A 24,980-nucleotide genomic window follows, 5' to 3' on the forward strand; every position below is an offset into this window, starting at 1 on the left:
GAGCAGCAAGCTGGTCTACACTTGTAATCAAGGTCTGGACATTCATGTCTGTAGCAAGCACAAGCCACTCAAAGGTAAAGGGGAGGAAGAGAGGAAAAAAAACAAAAAAAACCTCAGAATTTCCTTTCTTATTATCCCACTTCTGCAATGCAATAAACATTCAATGTTGGCCTGGCATACTGTTGTGACCCCAATGGCAGAGGGTCTCAGAAATAGTTTCTAAGTCTGCAAACACAAAAACCAGCTCATAGGGCAGTGGTAACTGATCTGACCATATATCTAATCCTAGCACCACAAATAACAGCAGCCGGGGAACGTGCCTACGTTGATTCTAGACGTCTCGCGCCAGCCGGAGAACTAACTAACCCTAGAAGGGAAAAGAAAGACTTTTCTTGCCTCCAGAGAAAAGACCCCAAAAGTTGGATACAAGCCCCCAACAAATAATAACGGTGAGGTAAGAGGAAAAGACAAACGTAAGGATGAGCTAGGTATTTAGCAAAGAGAGGCCCACTAGCTAATAGCAGAATATAGTAAGATAACTTATATGGTCAGCAAAAACCCTATCAAAAATATCCACGCTGGATATTCAAGAACCCCCGAACCGTCTAACGGCCCGGGGGGAGAACACCAGCCCCCTAGAGCTTCCAGCAAGGTCAGGAATCACATTTAGTACAAGCTGGACAAAAATGAGAGCAAGCAAATAACCCAAAAAACAAAGAAGCAGGACTTAGCTTAATTTTGCACGAACCAGGACCAGCAGATAGGAGCAAACAAAAAGGATCTGATTACAACGATGCCAGGCACTGGACTAAGGATCCAGGAGGTTTATATAGCAACACCCCTGGACTAACGACCCAGGTGGGTGCAAACTGAGGAAAGAAAATCCCAGAGTCATATCACTAATAACCACCAGAGGGAGCCAAGAAGTCTAATTCACAACAGCTCAGCCACGTCGCTCTGCGGAGTGAGACGGCTGAGGAACCCCTAGCAGGGGCAAGTGTCGGTGCTACAGGAAATGGGGAGATACATGGGAACCGTGAGGAAGGGGATGCCATGCAATTGACCAGTGCCACCGAGGAAGGTAACTGGCTCATAGGTAGCAATGCTCCTGAGGTAATGGGGGTGGATGAGGAGGTAGAGCCCATAGCAGCGCCGGCTGATGGGTCTGTAGAAATCCCCGGGGAGACAGCCTACGTAGATGCTGTCACCCGCAGTCAGAGTGCCCGGAACGCAGATAACTGTCTGCCTTCTGGACCCTCCTCAGTCATCATTGTGACTGAACCAGAGGTGGACCCAGAGCAGGTCCCCGAGGGTTCCCGTGGGGAAGGGACACAGATGTCGCTTCTGGCTTCCCCTAGCCAGGAGTTTCAGGCTGCTCTGCACACAGATGCGAGCCTAGAGAGTTTGAGACAACTCGCCGGGATGCCATTCTCCGAGACTGATAAGGAGAACGTGTTCTTGGAAAGAGGAAGGTAGTACCAGGAGACAGTACCCGGAAAATCACAAAAGGAGTGGTTGAGGGAAAGACAGCTGGTCGTCCTGCAGCAATTCCGGGGTGAGTTGTTACGGATTGCCCATGAGATCCCGCTAGCTGGACACTTGGGGATCAGCAAAACAAAGCCTGGCTGTCTCAACACTTCTATTGGTCTAAGATGGGGACAGATGTGTCAAACTACTGCCGCTCCTGTGTCACCTGTCAAAGAGTGGGGAAGGCGGGGCCTGCTCTTAAGGCTCCCATGATCCCTTTGCCAGTGATAGAGGAGCCTTTCCAGAGGATCACGGTGGACATTGTAGGCCCGCTGGCCGTCCCCAGCAGCTCTGGAAAGCAATACATCCTTACCGTGGTAGACTACGCTACCCAGTACCCAGAGGCAGTAGCTCTGTCATAAACTAGGGCAGATAAGGTGGCAGATGCCCTGTTGGCTACCTTTTCACGTGTAGGATTTCCCAGGGAGATGCTCACTGATCAAGGGACCCAATTCAAGTCTCGCCTAATGGAGGCTCTCTGTAAGAAAATGCAGGTGAAGAACCTGGTATCGAGTGCGTATCTCCCACAGACCAATGGCTTATGTGAACACTTCAATGGTGCCCTCAAACAGATGCTACGCATGCTGGTTGAGACACAAGGGCGCGACTGGGAGCGGTACCTCCCACACCTACTATTCGCTTACCGAGAGGTTCCGCAGGCCTCGACGGGTGTTGTGAATTCCGTTCTCGGGCTCCCTCCTGTGGTCATGAGTGGTACTTTGTGAGTTCTGTTCATGGGCTCCCTCTGGTGGCTTTGAGTGTTATGGCTGGTCTGTAGCTGGACTCCAGCAGCCTCGTTTCCTGCTAGGCTTGCTGCCTATTTAACTCCATCTGGACCTTTACTTGTTGCCTGCTGTCGTTGTATTCAGTACTGGTTCGGATCTCTCTGGGACTTCCCTTGTGACCTGTCTCCTCGTGGAGAAGCTAAGTTCATGCTAGTCTATTTTTGCTCATTGCTATTTGAAAATGTTTCTCAGTATATGATGAGTTCAGTCCAGCTTGCTTATATGCTATTTGATTGCTAGCTGGAAGCTCTGGGGTGCGGAGTTGCGCCCCTCACATCGTGAGTCGGTGTGGGGGTCTTTTTTGTATTCTCTGCGTGGATAATTTTTGTAGTATTTTATACTGACCGCACAGATTCCTTGCTATCTTCTGACTATTTAGTTATTAGCGGGCCTCATTTGCTAAAACCTGTTTTCATTTCTATGTTTGTGTTTTCCCCTTAACTCACCGTTATTATTTGTGGGGGCTGCCTACACTTTGGGGAAAATTTCTCTGAGGCAAGTGAGGCTTTGTTTCTCTCTAGGGGTAGCTAGTTTCTCAGGCTGTGAAGAGGCGTCTAGGCCGAGTCAGGTACGCTCCACGGCTGCCTACAGTGTCTTGTTAGGATCAGGATTGCGGTCAGTAAAGTTCCCACATCCCCAGAGCTTGTCCTTATTTCTGGTTTACCTATCAGGTCAGTTCATGTGTTCTTACCACCAGAACCATAACAGACGGGGTTCTCGCCCTTCGACCTCCTGTACGGCAGGCGAGTCCGGGGACCCCTTGGGTTGGTAAGAGAATCCTGGGAAGAGGAGCCGAACCCTTCTGAAGTGTCCATAGTGGAGTATGTCATGCGCTTCCGTGACAAGATGCAGACCTTGACGCAGTTGGTGCATGACAACATGATGCAGGCTCAGGCTGACCAGAAGCACTGGTACGACCAGAACGCCCGGGAGCGGACCTACCATGTGGGTCAGAAGGTGTGGGTGCTGGTCCCCGTACCAACGGATAAGCTTCAGGCAGCCTGGGAGGGTCCGTACGTCGTCCACCGACAGCTCAACCCGGTCACCTACGTGGTCACGATTGACCACGCGCGGGGTAGGCGAAAGGCCTTTCACGTCAACATGATGAAGGCTCATCACGAACGTGAACCTTTCGTCCTACCGGTCTGCAGTGCACCCGAAAATGGGGAGGAAGACGCCCTCCTGGACATGCTTGCCCAAGCCAAGGCCGGTGGGTCCATCGAGGACGTGGAGGTAAGCCCCTCGTTAATTGAACCACAGCGGTTGCAGTTGCAAATCACACTGGAACCCTTCCGGGTCATGTTCTCCAACCGGCCTGGAAGGACTGAGTTAGCCATCCACGAGGTGGACACCGGGAATCATGCCCCACTACGGCGAACACCCTATCGAATCTCTGACCAGGTGCAACAGATTATGCGCCAGGAGATCGATGAGATGTTACAGCTGGGGGTGATTCGACGGTCAAAGAGCGCGTGGGCCTCACCTGTAGTTCTCGTGCCAAAGAAAGACCGGTCCGCCCGGTTCTGCGTGTACTACAGGGGGCTCAACGCCATTAAACAGCCTCTGACGCGCACCTAATGCCGCGCATCGAGGAGCTGCTTGAGAAGTTAGCTGGCGCAAAATTCCTGACAATAATGGATCTGAGTCGAGGATACTGGCAGATTCCCCTGAGCCCCGAGGCGCAGGAGAAGTCCGCCTTAATCACACCCTTTGGACTGTACGAGTCCACAGTCATGCCCTTTGGTATGAAGAATGCCCCTGCCACTTTCCAGTGGATGGTCAACCTCCTGCTTCAGGGACTGGAGAAGTACGCAGTGGCGTACTTGGATGACATTGCCATCCTCAGTCCCTCCTGGGAGGAACACCTGCAGCATCTCGAGGAGGTGCTCAGGCGAATTCACCAAGCAGGACTGACTAGCAAGCCGGGAAAGTGCCAGATGGGCATGAGGGAGGTCCACTACCTGGGGCACCGGGTAGGCGGAGGCACCCTAAAGCCAGAGCCTGAGAAAGTGGGCATGATCATGAACTGACCCACTCCCAGGACCAAGAAACAGGTGATGTCCTTCCTGGGCACTGCAGGATACTATAGGCGCTTCATACAGCACTATAATAGCCTGGCAAAACCTTTCACAGATCTCACCAGGAAGAAGCTACCCCACATCGTCAACTGGACAGATGGCTGTGAGGGGGCCTTCCAGGCGTTGAAAACCACACTGTGCAATGCCCCTGTGTTGAAAGCAGTCAACAGCAGTCGAATGTTCTTGGTACAGACTGACGCCAGCGAGTTTGGCCTAGGTGCTGTGCTCAGCCAGGTTGACTCGGAGGAACAAGAGCACCCCGTGTTGTACCTGAGCTGGAAACTTTTGCCGAGGGAAGTGGCCTACTCCACCATCGAGAAAGAGTGCCTGGCCATAGTCTGGGCCCTGCAGCGCTTGCAGCCCTACTTGTACGGCCGTGCCTTCATTGTGGTGACTGACCACAACCCTCTGCTCTGGCTAAACGCCATGTGTGGAACCAATGGCAGGTTGCTACGCTGGAGCCTTGCCCTTCAGCAGTTTGACTTCAACATTGAACACAAAACGGGCAGGGAGCATGGGAATGCAGATGAACTGTCCCGCCAGGGTGAACCTTCTGAGGTGCGCATGGAGGCATACCGAGAGATTCTGCCTCCGTAGCACACACCAAAAGGGGGAGGTGTCACGATATTGTATGAAATATACAATTTAAGTTAGTCTCTCTTGCCTGCTAGTGCCATGCGGTGGGCTAAAACCCCTCCTTTCACTCTGTGTTTTGTTTGCTGAAGTGTGTGAAGCAATTCTGCTCAATGCTCTGCCCTGCCCTCAATCCCAGGAAGATTCATTACGCTTACATAGGCACAAATCTCCCTTTTAAACCATGTGGTTCTTTGTTCTGTTATTGCAAGATATTAGGCAAACGATTTAAGATAGGAGAATGATAAATACATATTGGTATAATCCATCGGCGGACTTATCACTCTAAACATGAGCTTCTAACTCCATCAGGTAAAAAGTAGGGATTTCTCTGTAATTATGCATCACAAATAGGACATATTTGATCTCCTTAGAATGCCAATGTTAATACGAGATGAATGCTGGGTGTGTTATGATTCTGACGTGTTCTGTAGCAGAGATACCGGCATTAGACCAACTTGTGGGAAATCTACTGAGACTGAAGAGAGAGGAGGGTCTGGATAAGCCAGCCCTTTTGGTGATGTCACGGGCTGCGGGTTATAAGTGTCTGCCAGGCTTTGAGCAGTTAGTTTTTACCTGGGAAGCCCTGACTGTTAGCCTGATGCATTGGGACATATTGGAACTCCACCCACTAGCCTGGTTGCCTGAAATGGACTGAGAACATGTGAGTGTTATCTTTTTCTCATTTAATCCTTTTATTTTATAATTACCTTGTATATTTCAATTGTCTAATTTTGTAACATCCTTGTAATATTTTTCCTATAAACACTGCCTAAACTTTATGGAGTATAATATTTAATACTTCATGCTGTAAAACGTACCCTAAGTCTTCTGAAGGGAATTACGCTACTGTGTTGGGTTAGTTTCGGACCCGTTTAACCGACGCTGGTGGCAGCTTACCGTGTGCACTGTGCCTTTGGGAGGCGTTGTAGCGACGGCGACATTGATAATTATTGTTCCTGCCTGAGCGGGAGTAGTTAAATCACCTTGCTGCAGCGTGCCCAATAGCCAGTACATAGCAGGCAGCCTTTCTGGCGACTAATTATCCCAGGTGCAGTACCTAATCTGACCTGAGGGTAAGGGGGGGTGCCAGAGAGCTGCAGGTTTCAAGTGGAACTGTAAGCGGGATATACATAAATCCCTGCAGTTCGTGGTACATTGAAGAGCAGTGGGATAACTAACATAAGTCCCTGCTGTAAACTAAGAGGTCAATAGCCTCGTGTGTGTTTTTTTATCACATTGTAGCAGTGGAGGGATAACTAAGATAAGCCCCCCGACACATGTGATAGCCGTCTGTTGGCCCAAAGTCACCCCGACCCGTGACATATTGGTGGCGGAGGTGGAGGAGTTCGTGACACCTGCTTGTTGTGTGGCTTAAAGAAAGATGCAGGGATTGCCTGCCAAACACGGTTAAACTGTAGTCATGTTTATTGGCTATATTACAGCCACAAAATATGTGGGGCAGGGATCCGAGCATTGCATCTGAGTATCGGCAACACTCGCTTTACACTCAAGCATGCTTGGAAAACTCGAGTAATGAGCACACTCTCTCATCACTAGGCTCAACCTTTGCAAATGAGGGGACATGCCTCAATTGGAAGAAGACAGTCAGTGAAACGGCGCTGTCGGGGTGCTAGTTGGAGCACCACAAACCAGGCACACACTATTGTAAGTACTATGCCACCAATGTGCCATCAATGTGATTACTTTGCAGCACTTCTTTCATATGTAGGCAGTGGCACTTGCTTTAAAAACTTTGCTTAAGCATAGCACATTGCACTTTACTTTCAGGCTAGATTTAGAACAAACCATTGATGCTCAGGCAGATTTCTCACTTGAAATCTTTGATAAAAGTCAATCTTCAAGCTGCAAAGTCCCTAGTTTTGTTTACATTGTTACCTTCTACCTCATTTCAATCCCTATGTTTGAATTTTATATGTAACCCTTCTTTTAATATAATTATAAATAAAATGTTTTAATTTTATTTCTTGCTTAAACCTCCATATTTTCTTCAGTACCAGAGTTTGGAGATTTGTGTGCAAATCTGTATTTTGTGAGGTGGATTATACATTGTTTGAACTCATTTAAAAAAACTATTTTAAAGTCAGGTCCCCTACTATTTGGCACTAGGAGAAGAAGATTTTTTGTGGCCTCTGGACCAGGCCTCTATATCACAAGAGATATTACAAACTATTTTAAAGTCAGGTTCCCTATTGTATGACACTAGGAACATAATTTTTGTGGCCTCTGTAACAAAGTAGATGTTACAAACTATTTTAAAGTCAAGTCCCCTACTGTATGACATTAAGAACAGAACAATTTTTGTGGCCTCTGGATCATGCCTCTAAAGCACACTAGATGCTACAAACTATTTTAAAGTCAGTTCCCTTACTGTATGACACTAAGAACAGAAGAATTTTTGTGGCCATGGGATCAGACCTCTACAGCATAGTTTCAACCCAACAAAATGACAATATGTGATATGGCGGACTGTCTAACTTTTTGCAACTGAAAAATTATAATTATTTTATGTGCCTTAGGTCTGCAAACAGATTCATATCACCACAACACTAAATGGCAACGTGGGATATGGTGGGCTGTTTCATCTTCAGCCACATAAAAATTAAATATTTTTTTAGTGCCCATTAGGTCTGCAGACAGATTCATATCATCGCCACAAAATGACAATGTGGGATACAGCAGGCACTTTCACATATAGCTAGTGAAAAAATATTATTTAGAATGCTATACTCATGAATGGAGCACAATAAAAGCAGTGCACGACACACATGTAGGACATCTGCCCTGCTGGCTTTGTCTGTGGACCTTAGTAATGACAAAAAAATGCTGAAAGGTAAATTTAACAGCCACGCTGGACACTAGCTAGCTACACTATCTGATTGATATACAACCGCCTAGCTAACTAGCTAAATTCTTGCTGTTAACAGAGCCAGCATCAGGAGCAGCCTCTCTGCGTTCTTACAGTGTCAAAATGGCACTAAAACAAGATGTCCGCTATTTATATGACAAGGACCATGTGATTTCACAGCCAGTGACACAAGCCTTTGTGGCAGAACATTGTGGGTGTTTCTTGCGCCCTGATTGGCTAGCCGCAATGTGCACACATAAAGTTAGGAAAAAAAATTACTGTTTGTAAGAACGTCTCTGAGCTCTGCAAACCCCCTCATCTTTCACATGCCAAACGTTGATGATACACCACCATTATCATTGCTAAAGTGCAGAAAATCTTTTTGTGGCAACGCAAATATTTACCGAATGTTACCGATTTTTTCCGATTTAAAAAAATTTTGCTTGTGTATCCGGTCATGAATCTTGAATGTGTCATACTCGTGCTGAATTTATGTTTGGCGATTGTTTTCTGAACAAATTTGCTCATCACTAATCGGCATGGTCAGGAAAAATTACACAACATATTTTGGGGTCCATTTTTTCCTGTTACCCTTGTCAAAATAATAAAAAAAAATTGATATGAATTCAATGTTTTATGAGAAATTTTGATCCCAAAATTGTGCTAATATAAAGTAGACATATGGGAAATGTTATTTGTTAACTATTTTTGTGACATATCTCTGTGATTTAAAGGCATTAAAATTCAAAGTTTGAAAATTGAGAAATTTTCCACATTTTCAGCAAATTTCCATTTTTTTTTCACAAATAAATGCAAGTTATACCAAAGAAATTTTACCACTATCATGAAGTACAATATGCTATGAAAGAACAATCTCAGAAGAATCACCTCAACCTCATAAAGTGACAGTGGTCAGAATTGCAAAAATTGGCCTGGTCATTAACGTGCAAACCATCCTTAGGGGTAAAGGAGTTAATATTATGTCAATGAAACATTATGCATGCCATCAAATCCACTTCACCCTAGACAATTTACAGAACACAGAAATGATCATTTTGTTCTTGGTATTATCAGAAATTATTAGTTTTTAGACTAGGAAATGTTTATTCAGTAAGTCTCTGCCCTCTATAGTCTGATTCCTGCTCTTGAATGACCTGGAGCTCATGGTCTGTTGCTATTCTAGTCCATCCTTTTCAAGCTCTGACATGTTATATTTTCAGATTTGCCATTTCCGTTTTTGTAATCCACAGTTATTTAAATGAGTCACCTTCCTGTCAGTTTGAATCAGTCCATCCAATCTCCTCTGACCTTTCCCATTTACAAGGTTTATTTGCCCTCAAATCTTTGGACTGTAGTGAAAACCACAGGAGATTAACAGTTTCAAAGTTGCTTGAATCACATTTTGCCTGCATTCTTGTTTTTGCTTTGAACAACAATTAAATCATTTGACCATGTTGGCATGTTTTAAAATCTTGATGTGCTGCCAAATGTGCACATGCATACTGAATAAAGAGACTGCTGAGGGATTTTATTTGAAATAATCTGAAAATATTTATCCTATTGGAATTGTAAAACTCCTTATCGGGAATTACGATATCCCATTAATTAGCAGAGCAAAAGGGCAAGGATTCTCACTACTCTTCTAAGAGTAGTGCCTTGTACAGCGACATACATTTAAAGGGATTGTCCACTACTAGAACACATTCTTAGTTCATCTACTCGGGGCATTGGATAAAGGTTAAATTTTGATATTTCATTCAATTTCCAGATGGGACTACAGAATAGTAATAACTAGTGATGAGCGAGCATGCTCGCCACTTGTCGGTACTTGCCCAAGCATCTCACTGCTCGAGATGTTTGGAGCTCGCCAAGTATTTCCAGGGTTGCTCGGTGAGAGCTCGGGTCCCCTCCCTGCTAGTTTGGTGCTCCATATAGATCCAATGAGCATGCTGAGATTGTCTGCCACACACTGTAATGCCGCATGCATGTTGGCTGTGGCATTACAGTGATTAGCTGGCCCCACAGTGTCATCAGGTCTATATCAGACCTGGCACCATCATGCTCATCACAGTCTACTCCGGAATCAGCCAGTGTAGGGAGAGGTGCTGCTGAGCTAGGGAGAGATTTGCTTGTTTCTTAGTTAGTGTAGGTATGCCACAATATATTATACACATATCCATCTTAACTAACAGTACTTCTGAGGACTAATCCAGTTGCATAGATATCAGTGCTAGGCAGACAAGCAGTGTATGTGGCAGACTGCAGTGCATATAGCAAGAGGGTCCATTCCACTTATGTCTGCTGCTGCTGCTTTTACAGATATTTCTAGACATAGCCCCAGGTATAAGGGACCAGGAATAATTTTTTGGGGGATCTTAATCCTGATTATTTGCTTAAAAAGCAATCCAGAGAACACTGTTTTTCTGATCCATTTGCTTGTTGGCACTGCAGAATACAGCCAGATCCTTTCCATATTACAGCCATAAAATCCATCTATTTAAAACTGTGGTTTGTCCGTCACACTGATCATATATAGTGTTGAGCGATACCTTCCGATATGCAAAGGTATCGGTATCGGATTGGATCGGCCGATATCCAAAAAATATCGGATATCGCCGATACTGATACCCGATACCAATGCATATCAATGGGACACAAAATATCGGAATGGTTCCCAGGGTATAAAGGAGAGGAAACTCTCCTTCAGGCCCTGGGATCCATATTCATGTATAAAATAAAGAATAAAAATAAAAAAATATTGATATACTCACCCCTCCGGCGGCCCCTGCTCTTAGCGGTGCCTCAGTTTCTAAGAATGCAGAGTTAAGGACCTTCGATGACGTCGCGGCTTGTGATTGGTCGCGTGACCGCTCATGTGACTGCTCACGCGACCAATCACAAGCCGCGACATCATCGAAGGTCCTTCACTCCCTGCATTCTTAGGAACGGAGGTACTGCTAAGAGCAGGGGCCGCCGGAGGGGTGAGTATATCAATATTTTTTATTTTTATTTATTTTTTACATGAATATGGATCCCAGGGCCTGAAGGAAAGTCTCCTCTCCTCCAGACCCTGGGAACCATACGCACCGCACACTTCCGATTCCGATTTCCGATATCGCAAAAATATCGGAACTCGGTATCGGATTCCAATACAGCAAATATCGGCCGATACCCGATATTTGCAGTATCGGAATGCTCAACACTAATCATATATAATTGTGCTCCAAATTCTGCCATTTCTGGCCTCCATTTAAATTTTCTTGCAGTGTGTTAGCAAAGTTATTGACACCAGTTTGCTGTTAAAAATAGTTACCTACAGGCTAGCTATTTAAAACTGTGGTTTGCCCATCACACAGATCACATATAATTATGCTCCAAATTATGCCATTTCTGGCCTCCATTTAAATTTTCATGCAGTGTGTTAGCGAAGTTATTGACACCAGTTTGCTCCAAATTCATCCATTCTTTAGTGAACATTGAAAATATTGTCCTCCATTTAAAATGGGCAAGGTGCGTGGCAAGGGATGGGGAACTGGGCATGATGGTGATGGTGCATGCAGAGGCCAAGGCCAAAGCCATGGGCAAGCTGAAATTGTGCCACAACAAACACCCATATCTTCTCACCCAACCTTCCTGTCCCAATTACTAGGGGACCGCAGCAGCACACCACTATTGAACCCAGAGCAGTGTTAAAAGGTTGTTGGTAGGATAGTGGATAATGCTTCCAGTCACTTTGCCACCACCACCACCGTCTTCCACACGGTCAAGTCTCAGTAGCTGTGAGTCTGGACCGCATATTCCTCACCCTGATCCTCCTTCCTCTCACCATGCCGAGTGCCCAGAGACAACTGATCCCACACTTAGATCCTCCGAAGAGCTGTTCACTTTTCCATTTACAGATTCGGATCTCTCTCCTGGTCCACTTGAAGCGGGGCAAAAGGAGATTGCATGTTGCGATGCCCAAATATTTGAGCAGTCATGATAACATGTAGGAGACGGTGGGAAAGTGTCACAAGAGGTGGACAATGATGAGAAACAATTGCCAGAAAGTCAGGAGGAGGACCAGGGTGCAAAAGTGGAAGATGAGGTCGTGGACGATATAGTAACTGACCCAAGCTGGCAGGAGGACATGCAGAGTGAGGACAGCACCCCAAAAGGTCAGAAGAATCAGTGTGTTGGCCACAGACAGAAGGCGTGCAACCGTTCCCCATAACACCAACATGACAAAAGTTGCCGGTCCAACTGTTAAGTCTTCCCTAGTCTGGTTGTTTTTTAAACTCTGCTGATAACCTCAAAAAAGACATTTGCACCACCTGCCAGGCCAGAATCAGCAGGGGTAGCAAAAATACCAGCCTGACCACCACCAGCATGAGCAGGCACATGGCAGCAAAGCACCCGACTTTGCATGCCGAACCCTAGGGTCCAGGAACAGTGTCTGCAGGTGAAACTAATGTTTCTTCCTCTTTTGTGCATGCAAGCCAATCCCCTGTCCATGGTGCATGCAAAGCTGCCTTCTGCCCTGCACCTGTCATTGTACACACTCAACTAGCACCATCATCAAGCACATCCATGTCCTTGTCCCAGAGCAGCATTCAGTTGTCCATATCCCAGTTCTTGGAATACAAGTAAAAATCCGCAGCCAATGCCCCACAGGCCATAGGCTTGTGCTCAAAATGTTGCCTTTTTGGCTCATGGAGACGGAAGCTTTCCACAACTTGATGGCGGCGGCCATCCCTCGATACTCACTCCCCAGCAGCCACTATTTCTCCCGGTGTACCATCCCGCATTAAACAAGCAAGTGTCTCATAACATTAGCCATGCCCTCAACAATGCAGTTACTGGGAAAGTCCACCTAACCACAGACATGTGGACAAGTGCTTGTGGGCAGTGACGGTACATCTCGCTGACGGCACACTGGGTTAACATAGTGGAAGCCAGGACCCAATCAGAACTTGGGATAGAACACATCCTCCTGATGCTGAGGATTGGGGACCCTAGGTCAATCAGGGTTGCCCCCACAGTCTTCAGCTCCTGCTCCTCCTTCTCTTCAGCCTCCATCTCTGAAATGACCACATCAGTCAGAAGCTGGAAGCACTGCCTCAGCCAAGCGGCAAAGGCTGTGTTGAAGCTAATATGCTTAGGTGAGAAACCGCACAATGCTAAGAGTTGTGGACAGCTCTGAAACAGCAGGCAGATCTGTAGCTGACACTGCAGAACCTACAGCCAGGCATGGTCATTTGTGACAATGCCAGGAACCTGGAGGCGGCTCTGAGGTGAGGCGAGCTCACACAAGTACCATGCCTGGCCCATGTGCTTAATCTCATGGCTCAGCGGTATCTCAAAACCTACCCGGGCTGCGCCAAAGTTCTGGGAGAGTTTTCTCACACCCTCCCATCGCACAGGCCCTGAGGCGGGGGTACTCTCACAAGGAGTGCAAAGTTTGGAAAAATGCTGAGGGAGTACCTTGCTGACCATACCAACGTCCTCTGTGATTCTGCTGTGCCTTATAATTATTGGTTATCCAAGCTGAATATGTGGCATGAACTGGCTCTCTATGCCTTGGAGGTCCTGGCCTGCTCTGCCGCTAGAGTTTTGTCAGAGTGGGTTTATAGTGCTGCTGGTGGAAATATAAGTGATAAGCGCATCCACCTGTCAACTGTAAATGCAGACAGGCTAACTCTTATAAAAATGAGCAAGAGCTGGATTGGGCCAAACTTCTCAACACCACCGAATGATAGCAGTGTAACATAAACTCAAATCCAGTGTCTTTTTTTGGGAGGTCTAGTCCCATGCACCTCTTCGCACCCACACATGGGTATACACTACCTGATTTTGGCTATTTGCTGTTGTTCTCTTCCTTCTCATCATCCTCATCCTCCACCACCATATCACAAGGGTGACCATGGTCTGTGATGCCACACCCACATAATTTTTTTAAAGGGTGTTTATGATGCCCGTAAAAAAATTGTTATACAGTATATTCATGTATACCCCCCAGGGGTAAATGTTTGTCAGCCCATACACTTAGTGCATGGGAATTACAAGTCTAGGAGACCCACTCCATTCTAATGGGAACATTTTTTTATGAGGCCCTCCTCCACGGCTCTTCCAAGGGGCGTTGGAGTGCCCCAAATTTTTAGCAGCCCTTGTATTCACTGCATAGGCAAACACTGTGGGATACCCCCTTCCTAATAATGGGAACATTTTTTCATTAAGCCCTTCTCTACGTCTCTTCCAAGGGGCATTGGAGTAGGTCCAAATTTTTGGCAGCCCTTGCATTAACTGCATAAGCAAACACTATGGGAGACCCACTTCCTAATAATGGGAACATTGTTTTTCAGGAGGCCCTCCTGTACATCTCTTCAAAGGGGTATTGGGGTGCTTCCAAATTTTGGGCAGCCCTGCCACATGATATCGAATAACAGTATAGGAGAGCGACTGTTTAATAATGGGAACAACAAAATATAGCCGGCTGATGACTCTCTAAGAATAGTGAGGGCCAACTGCTGGCCCTTTAAGAATAGCAAAGGCCGCCTGATTGCCCTATAAAAATAGGCTTTGTGACTCTCAGATTCCCTCCTTCATAAATGAAAAAGGATGTGCCTGATGATGTGTCACACACCACATGGCCAGATAAGGTTGTACAATGTTAAAATGACATTTCCCAGTGAATGAATTTGTCTTGGTAGAAAGCAATGCTAAAGTTGAAAAATGCATTAAAAATGCTGTGTCAACATAGCCCAAGGTGTGGAGGAGCATTTTCGTTTTTGGTTATTTTTTTGGCCTTAAATACAAGTCATTACCCTGGAAAGGATGTTCCTTAACATACTGTATTTCCCAGGAAAATCCATTTTGGTTTTGTTTTTGTATGTTTTATTGTGAGTCTGTAAAAGTGGCGTAAGACTCTGATGGCTTTGTTCACAGCAGTGACCTAGGAGTCAGAAATGCTTCCAGGTGTCTTCCCCATGTGGTTTCCATATTATTTGAGTACTGTTCCCATCAATTTCTGCAATTTCTAGTCCCTCTGCAGACCACCGGGGGATCCACCAAAACAATACTCTAGTTTCCCATATATTTACATTGGTCTTATTGCTCGGGTCGAGTACACGAGTATTCCAATTTGCTTGACCCGAGCACCAAGCACCCGAGCATTTTAGTGCTCGCCCATTATTAGGTATAATGTTAGAAAATAATTACCAGCTGGTAGAGGCGACGGAACTAGAAGATCGACATCATAAATATCAAAGTGTGCATGCTATAATTTGTCCAATCAGGACATTGAGATATTGGTCACGTTATATGAAAACTGTACATGTGTGAAATAAGTAAGGGCAGAGAAGCAGAGGTCATATTCACATATTGATGCGCATGCGCACTGTTGTGAATTTGGATTCTGGGCTCCCCCGGTGGCTACTGGTGGAATTGAACTGGTGTTTTCATCTTCTCTGTTCACCTGTTCCCATCAAGATGTGGGAGTCGCTATATAACCTTGCTGCTCTGTTAGTTGCTTGCCGGTCAACAATGTTATCAGAAGCCTCTCTGTGCTTGTTCCTGCTCCTAGACAACTACTAGATAAGTTGGACTCTTGTCCATGTTTGTTTTTGCATTTTTGTTCCAGTTCACAGCTGTAGTTTCGTTACTGTGTCTGGAAAGCTCTTGTGAACAGGAATTGCCACTCTGGTGTTATGAGTTAATGCCAGAGTTTTAAAGTAATTCCTGGATGGTATTTTGATAGGGTTTTCAGCTGACCATGAAAGTGTCCTTTCTGTCTTCTGCTATGTAGTAAGTGGACCTCAAATTTGCTAAACCTATTTTCATACTACGTTTGTTATTTCATCTTAATTCACCGCCAATACATGTGGGGGGCCTCTGTCTCCTTTCGGGGTATTTCTCTAGAGGTGAGCTAGGACTAATATTTTCCTCTGCTAGCATTATTTAGTCCTCCGGCTGGTGCTGGGCATCTAGAATCAACGTAGGCATGCTACCCGGCCACTGCTAGTTGTGCGTTAGGTTTAGTTCATGGTCAGCTCAGTTCCCATCTTCCAAGAGCTAATTCCTATATATGCTGATGCTATGTTCTCTTGCCATTGAGAACATGACAGTTTGACCGGCCCACAAAGTGTTAATTGTTTGGGCTGAAGCAGGAGAAAAAGAAGTGTTTAAGGGAATTTTTTTTTTTTTTTTCCCCTCAGAGTTTTGCTGCCTAGCCCTTAATTGCTGTCTAGCTGCTTCTTACCTCCTCTTAACCCTTGAATGGCTCTGTGTCCACCTGTTTGTAATGGATCTTCAGAGTGTAACTGCAGGTTTGAATAATCTCGCCACGAAGGTACAAAATTTGCAAGACTTTGTTTGTCATGCACCTGTATCTGAGCCGAGAATTCCTTGGCCGGAATTTTTCTCGGGGAATAGATCTGGGTTTCAGAATTTTCGAAATAATTGCAAATTATTTTTGTCCCTGAAATTTCGCTCTGCCGGAGACCCTGCACAGCAGGTCAGGATTGTGATTTCCTTGCTCCGGGGCGACCCTCAAGACTGGGCTTTTTCATTGACACCAGGGGATCCTGCGTTGCTCAATGTGGATGCGTTTTTTCTGGCCTTGGGGTTGCTTTATGACGAACCTCATTTGGAGCTTCAGGCAGAAAAAACTTTGATGTCCCTATCTCAGGGGCAAGATGAAGCGGAAATTTACTGTCAAAGATTCCGTAAATGGTCTGTGCTTACTCAGTGGAATGAGTGCGCCCTGGCGGCGACTTTCAGAGAGGGTCTCTCTGATGCCATTAAGGATGTTATGGTGGGGTTCCCTGTGCCTGCGGGTCTGAATGAGTCCATGACAATGGCTATTCAGATCGATAGGCGTTTGCGGGAGCGCAAACCAGTGCACCATCTGGCGGTGTCCACTGAGAAGTCGCCAGAGAGTATGCAGTGTGATAGAATTCTGTCCGAAGCGAGCGGCAGAATTTTAGACGGAAAAATGGGTTGTGTTTCTATTGTGGTGATTCTACTCATGTTATATCAGCATGCTCTAAGCGCACTAAAAAGCTTGATAAATCTGTTTCCATTTGCACCTTACCGTCTAAGTTTATTCTATCTGTGACCTTGATTTGCTCTTTGTCATCTATTACCACGGACGCCTATGTCGACTCTGGCGCCGCTTTGAGTCTTATGGATTGGTCCTTTGCCAAACGCTGTGGGTATGATTTAGAGCCTTTGGAGACTCTTATTCCTCTGAAGGGGATTGACTCCACCCCATTGGCTAATAATAAACCACAATACTGGACACAAGTAACTATGCGTATTAATCCGGATCACCAGGAGATTATTCGCTTTCTGGTGCTGTATAATCTACATGATGATTTGGTGCTAGGATTGCCTTGGCTGCAATCTCACAACCCAGTCCTCGACTGGAGAGCTATGTCTGTGTTGAGCTGGGGATGTAAGGGGGCTCATGGGGATGTACCTGTGGTTTCCATTTCATCATCTATTCCCTCTGAAATTCCTGAGTTCCTGTCTGACTATCGTGACGTCTTTGAAGAATCCAAGCTTGGTTCATTACCTCCGCACCGAGAGTGCGATTGTGCCATAGATTTAATCCCGGGTAGTAAATACCCAAAGGGTCGTTTATTTAATCTGTCTGTGCCTGAACATGCTGCTATGCGAGAATATATAAAGGAGTCCTTGGAAAAGGGACATATTCGTCCATCGTCATCTCCCTTAGGAGCCGGTTTTTTCTTTGTGTTAAAAAAAAGACGGCTCTTTGAGACCATGTATCGATTATCGGCTTTTGAATAAAATCACTGTAAAATATCAATACCCATTGCCGTTGCTGACTGATTTGTTTGCTCGCATAAAGGGGGCCAAGTGGTTCTCTAAGATTGACCTTCGTGGGGCGTATAATTTGGTGCGAATCAGACAGGGGGATGAGTGGAAAACCGCATTTAATACGCCCGAGGGCCACTTTGAGTATTTAGTGATGCCTTTTGGTCTTTCAAATGCTCCGTCAGTTTTCCAGTCCTTTATGCATGATATTTTTCGCGATTATTTGGATAAATTTATGATTGTGTATCTGGATGATATTCTGATTTTTTCGGATGACTGGGACTCTCATGTCCAGCAAGTCAGGAGGGTTTTCCAGGTTTTGCGGTCTAATTCTTTGTGTGTGAAGGGTTCTAAGTGTGTTTTTGGGGTACAGAGGATTTCCTTTTTGGGATATATTTTTTCTCCCTCTTCCATTGAAATGGATCCTGTCAAGGTTCAAGCTATTTGTGATTGGACGCAGCCCTCTTCTCTTAAGAGTCTTCAGAAATTTTTGGGCTTTGCTAACTTTTATCGTCGATTTATTGCTGGTTTTTCGGATATTGCTAAGCCATTGACCGATTTGACTAAGAAGGGTGCTGATGTTGCTGATTGGTCCCCTGACGCTGTGGAGGCCTTTCGGGAGCTTAAGCGCCGTTTTTCCTCTGCCCCTGTGTTGCATCAGCCTGATGTTGCTCTACCTTTTCAGGTTGAGGTCGACGCTTCTGAGATCGGAGCTGGGGCAGTGTTGTCGCAGAAAAGTTCTGACTGCTCCGTGATGAGGCCTTGTGCCTTCTTTTCCCGTAAATTTTCGCCCGCTGAGCGGAATTATGATGTTGGGAATCGGGAGCTTTTGGCCATGAAGTGGGCTTTTGAGGAGTGGCGCCATTGGCTTGAGGGGGCCAGACATCAGGTGGTGGTATTGACTGACCACAAAAACTTGATTTATCTTGAGACCGCCAGGCGCCTGAATCCTAGACAGGCGCGCTGGTCATTATTTTTCTCTCGGTTTAATTTTGTGGTGTCATACCTACCGGGTTCTAAGAATGTTAAGGCGGATGCCCTTTCTAGGAGTTTTGAGCCTGACTCGCCTGGTAACTCTGAGCCCACAGGTATCCTTAAGGATGGAGTGGTATTGTCAGCCGTTTCTCCAGACCTGCGGCGGGCCTTGCAGGAGTTTCAGGCGGATAGACCGGATCGTTGCCCACCTGATAAACTGTTTGTTCCTGATGATTGGACCAGTAGAGTCATCTCTGAGGTTCATTCTTCTGCGTTGGCAGGTCATCCTGGCATTTTTGGTACCAGGGATTTGGTGGCAAGGTCCTTCTGGTGGCCTTCCCTGTCACGAGATGTGCGAGGCTTTGTGCAGTCTTGTGACGTTTGTGCTCGGGCCAAGCCTTGTTGCTCTCGGGCTAGTGGATTATTGTTGCCCTTGCCCATTCCTAAGAGGCCTTGGACGCACATCTCGATGGATTTTATTTCAGATCTGCCTGTTTCTCAGAAGATGTCTGTCATCTGGGTGGTGTGTGACCGTTTCTCTAAGATGGTCCATTTGGTTCCTCTGCCCAAGTTGCCTTCTTCTTCCGAGTTGGTTCCTCTGTTTTTTCAAAATGTTGTTCGTTTGCATGGTATTCCTGAGAATATCATTTCTGACAGAGGGACCCAATTCGTGTCTAGATTTTGGCGGGCATTCTGTGCTAGGATGGGCATAGATTTATCTTTTTCGTCCGCTTTCCATCCTCAGACGAATGGCCAGACCGAGCGGACTAATCAGACCCTGGAGACATATCTGAGGTGTTTTGTGTCTGCTGACCAGGATGATTGGGTTGCTTTTTTGCCATTGGCAGAGTTCGCTCTCAATAATCGGGCCAGCTCTGCCACTTTGGTGTCCCCGTTTTTCTGTAATTCGGGGTTTCATCCTCGATTTTCCTCTGGTCAGGTGGAATCTTCGGATTGTCCTGGAGTGGATGCTGTGGTGGAGAGATTGCATCAGATCTGGGGGCAGGTGGTGGACAATTTGAGGTTGTCCCAGGAGAAGACTCAGCTTTTTGCCAACCGCCACCGTCGTGTTGGTCCTCGGCTTTGTGTTGGGGATTTGGTGTGGTTGTCTTCTCGTTTTGTCCCTATGAGGGTCTCTTCTCCTAAGTTTAAGCCTCGGTTCATCGGCCCGTATAAGATATTGGAGATTCTTAACCCTGTTTCCTTCCGTTTGGACCTCCCTGCATCCTTCTCTATTCATAACGTTTTTCATCGGTCATTATTGCGCAGGTATGAGGTACCGGTTGTGCCTTCCGTTGAGCCTCCTGCTCCGGTGTTGGTTGAGGGTGAGTTGGAGTACGTTGTGGAGAAAATCTTAGACTCTCGTGTTTCCAGACGGAGACTCCAGTATCTGGTCAAGTGGAAGGGATACGGCCAGGAGGATAATTCTTGGGTGAATGCATCTGATGTTCATGCCTCTGATCTGGTTCGTGCCTTTCATAGGGCCCATCCTGATCGCCCTGGTGGTTCTGGTGAGGGTTCGGTGCCCCCTCCTTGAGGGGGGGGTACTGTTGTGAATTTGGATTCTGGGCTCCCCCGGTGGCTACTGGTGGAATTGAACTGGTGTTTTCATCTTCTCTGTTCACCTGTTCCCATCAAGATGTGGGAGTCGCTATATAACCTTGCTGCTCTGTTAGTTGCTTGCCGGTCAACAATGTTATCAGAAGCCTCTCTGTGCTTGTTCCTGCTCCTAGACAACTACTAGATAAGTTGGACTCTTGTCCATGTTTGTTTTTGCATTTTTGTTCCAGTTCACAGCTGTAGTTTCGTTACTGTGTCTGGAAAGCTCTTGTGAACAGGAATTGCCACTCTGGTGTTATGAGTTAATGCCAGAGTTTTAAAGTAATTCCTGGATGGTATTTTGATAGGGTTTTCAGCTGACCATGAAAGTGTCCTTTCTGTCTTCTGCTATGTAGTAAGTGGACCTCAAATTTGCTAAACCTATTTTCATACTACGTTTGTTATTTCATCTTAATTCACCGCCAATACATGTGGGGGGCCTCTGTCTCCTTTCGGGGTATTTCTCTAGAGGTGAGCTAGGACTAATATTTTCCTCTGCTAGCATTATTTAGTCCTCCGGCTGGTGCTGGGCATCTAGAATCAACGTAGGCATGCTACCCGGCCACTGCTAGTTGTGCGTTAGGTTTAGTTCATGGTCAGCTCAGTTCCCATCTTCCAAGAGCTAATTCCTATATATGCTGATGCTATGTTCTCTTGCCATTGAGAACATGACAGCGCACTATTCACAGTGCACAATCAGAAGTCATAAATACACATATCTACACCAATAATAAGTACATGCGCTAACAAATTGTCATGATCCATTCCAGGGTTTAATGAGCAGACAGGACTAAACCCTGGAACGGATCATGACAGTAAAATAAAATTATGGTGAGAAATACCTACCCTCTCCCACTCATTCTTGACCACGATGACAAATTGTCTGGGGCTAAGTGGTTTTCCAAACTTGATCTCAAGGGAGCATATCTGTATTCAGGAAGTGGAGGAGGGAAAAATGGCATTTCTCACCTCCAAGGGTCTGTTTGAAAATTTGGTCCTGCCCATTGGTCTCACGAACGCGCCTGCGGTCTTTCAGAACTTCATGATGATGTTTTCTCTGATTTTATCGAGCGCTTTATGGTTGTATACTTGGATGATATCCTTGTTTTCTCGCCTGACAAGGAATCCCACATTTGTCATTTACGTGCTGTTCTTCACAGGTTACGGGGTAATTCTCTGTTCGCTAAACCCGAGAAATGTTTGTTTTGTGTCCAGGAGCTTTCCTTTCTGGAGATCATCCTTTCTGCCAATGGGTTTTGGATGGATCCCGGAAAGCTACAGGCCATTGTTGATTGGGTGCAACCCAGAGAACTCAAGGGGTTACAGCGTTTTTTGGGTTTCTCCAACTATTATCGAAAATTTATCAAGGGGTTTTCTCAGGTGGTCAAGCCACTTACCGATCTCACTCGCAAGGGGGCTGATCTCAAAGTTTGGTCACCCTTAGCAGTTGAAGCATTTTTTACTTTAAAGAGGTGTTTTATGCCTGCTCCTGTATTGGTTCAGCCCGATCTATCTGAACCGTTCATTGTAGAGGTGGAGGAGGTGGGTGAAAGGGAGGTGTTGTCTCAGGGACCCGCTACTTTGACCAATTTAAGACCATGTGTCTTTTTCTCCGAGAAACTTTCTTCTGCAGAGAGGAACTGTGATGTTGGTAACTCGGAGTTATTGGCCATAAAATTGGCTTTTGAACAATGGAGGCATTTTTTGGAGGGGGCGGTTCATCAGATCATGGTGATCACGGACCACAAGAACTTGTCTTACATTGAATCTGCCAAATGGTTGACTCCTAGACAGGTTAGGTGGTCGCTTTTTTTTCTCATTTTCATTTTCCAATCACTTTTCAGCCTGGTTCAAGAATGTCAAGGCTGATGCCTTATCTCACAGTTTTGATCCAATATCACCCCCGAACCTCCTTCCTCCTTTCTTCAGCATGGGGTGGTTGTAGCAGGGGTATCCTCTGAATTGGAACAGGAGATTCAGAAGGCTCAGTCTCTTGCTCCTCTCTCTTTGCCTGATAATAAGCTCTTTGTCCCAATTCAGTACCAGTTGAGGGTTCTCCGGGAGTTCCACGATTCTGCTCTCAGTGGACACCCAGGGATCTCTGCCACCCGGAAAGCCATTGCTAGGCTGTTTTGGTGGCCCTCCATGACCTCTGATATCACTGTGTTTGTGTCTCTGACCTTTCCCGGCGCCTGTGCACTGCAGTACTTTGCTCTGCCCTCAACAGGGCAGACAAAGTATGCCTGCGCTGGAACCGTGGCAAGAAGACAAGAAGAGGACATCATTGTATGAAGATAGGAGGCGCCGGACACAGAACGCGACGCCCATCGGACCCACACCGCACCGTGACCTCCCCTGGGTGAGCATAATCTAACCTTTATTTCTCATCTTTCAGGTTACCCCGGGGGCTTATCTACAGCATTACAGAATGCTGTATATAAGCCTCTGATGCCAGTGGTCGCAGCTCATATACAATTTTGGGGGTGACAGATTCCCTTTAAGAATTTTCACTTGACAAATTGGCCTCAAACAAAAAAGAAAACAAAATGGCAAACATAAAACCGCCCAAACAAATATAAAATAAAAGGTATAAAAAAAAAAGAATTTGGTGAAAATTAAAAACCAGCTTTAAACACCTAAAACTAGATATAACAAAAGCTCAAATGCAATAATGAATCAGCTTCTTAATGTTTTCACATATTTGATAAGTTGTGAAGAATATATCACCTTAATGTTTTCTACGAAGAAACTTTATTAACTAAAAAATTGGCTCAAAGCCTTATGTATTTATGTTGCTATGGTTGTCTATGATTCTGATGAGAGCAATGTGTGGATTTTTCTTTTTTACATCTTGAATAGATTCAATAAAAAAAGCTACAAAAAATAAATGTGATCAGTAGAGTTATAAAGGTGAAACGTTAAAAAATGTTAGCAGTAATGCTGCACTCTCCATTGGTAGCGCTGCCCATGTGACTGTTACTCGATGTAGGAACAGATTTTTGGATTCACTCCTGTGTGTTTCTTCTGTATGTAAATATACTAGTGAATGTGTCTTTCAATTACGTTCTTGTGCAATATAAAAGTATACGTACCTGAATGAGTTTATGGATATGTGGCAGATAGTGAGTAATGTGTCTGCATTTACTTGCACATTGTGTTCCACTTTTTAAAAAAAAAAACTAATTAGGAAGAGGGAAGAGGGCCCCGACTTTCTCTACAGCCGAGGGCCCAAGGTATTCATAATTCATCCTTCTGTATTGAGACTAGTATAACCTGACATATCTATAATAACCTAATGTTATGTTTTCAAGTCAGTCTGATAAAACTTTGATGTAGAGTTCTGAATCAATAAGTGTTTTTTTTTCTAATATTCTGAAATAATGGAACAAATCTCTGCTGAAAGCAACAAGCTGTGACATAGCCAGTAATCACTCAGCGCTTCTGTACACAGCTAAAATTCTGCTGAGGAGAATGTAATCTGGAATAGTACAGACTCTGTTTGTAGAAAATGCTGTTTTTAGTCATAAAACTGAAATCTGTTCATTGTGCTCATTGAAACACAGCATTTTTACAAAGCAATATGGGTTGCAATAAAGCAGAACTAATGATTATTAGTCTTTCGATAGAAGCGCAACCAATACAACATTGCAATATTTGCTACATCAAAGCAATGGAAAGGACAGCAGAGTAGTATATATTTACAAATATATGTAGATAGACCGATGGATGGATCAAAACATAGATAGATAGCTCAACAGATGGATAGATAGATAATAGATAGATTGATTGATTGATTGATTGATAGATAGATAGATGGATGGACAGATTTTTTTCTTGCATATAGCAAAATCAGAATTGAGAGGAGACTGCATATATATGTAAAGTAGCAGGGATGCTCAGAAATATCCTATTATGAGCGTTCAGTTCCTTATCTAAATTAGTTCCCTGTCCTACGACTGATCTATAGATTTGACGTTATTTAACTGTAAAATGTTTGTTTATTTGTTTATTAGAAAGTTGAACATACCACTATTCTGCTCAAAGTAATGTCTCGCATCTAGTTGTGTTTTTCCCCAGGAAAAATGTTACATAATTTATTTAATAAGCTCCAATTCCAAAATTACATGACTGCAGCAATAATGAAAGTGCTACATTGTCCACCACTTCAGAAAACTGAGAACGGGATATGGATTCTAGGCATGCCATCTGTACAGTACTGTACTAGAATTAAAAAGAATTGAAGTGAGATCATTTTGCATTTGGGATTGAAGTAAAGGACCTCACATTGTCTACAAGCTGCACATAATTTCCTGTAATATAAAGAAGTGCCACAAATGGACTGAAATACACATGCAGGCACAAATTGGCACCGTAGAGTGCAGAGGATCGTGCTGGGTCTAAGTTCTGACAACACAACACACTGACCCCAATACAACAGCAGCCCATAGTTCCAACTCTAAGCTAGAGCTGGAGGTTTCTTCAGAGTAACCATCAGGTTAAAGCCAAATTCGCTACCAATCAAATTTTGCACATTAGGGTATTTGCACAAGTTAAATATTTGCAACATTTATGTCATTTTTTTTTCTGTGCCGTTTTGTCACAAACACTGAAGCTATTCCTTGTACCAGACTTTATTTTTTCTCGTAGACTCGAAGCAGATTCAAATCAGCAACATGTCAATTTTTTTCAGTGTTTTTG

Source organism: Ranitomeya variabilis, chromosome 4, assembly GCF_051348905.1.
Source record: "Ranitomeya variabilis isolate aRanVar5 chromosome 4, aRanVar5.hap1, whole genome shotgun sequence".
NCBI lineage: Eukaryota > Metazoa > Chordata > Amphibia > Anura > Dendrobatidae > Ranitomeya > Ranitomeya variabilis.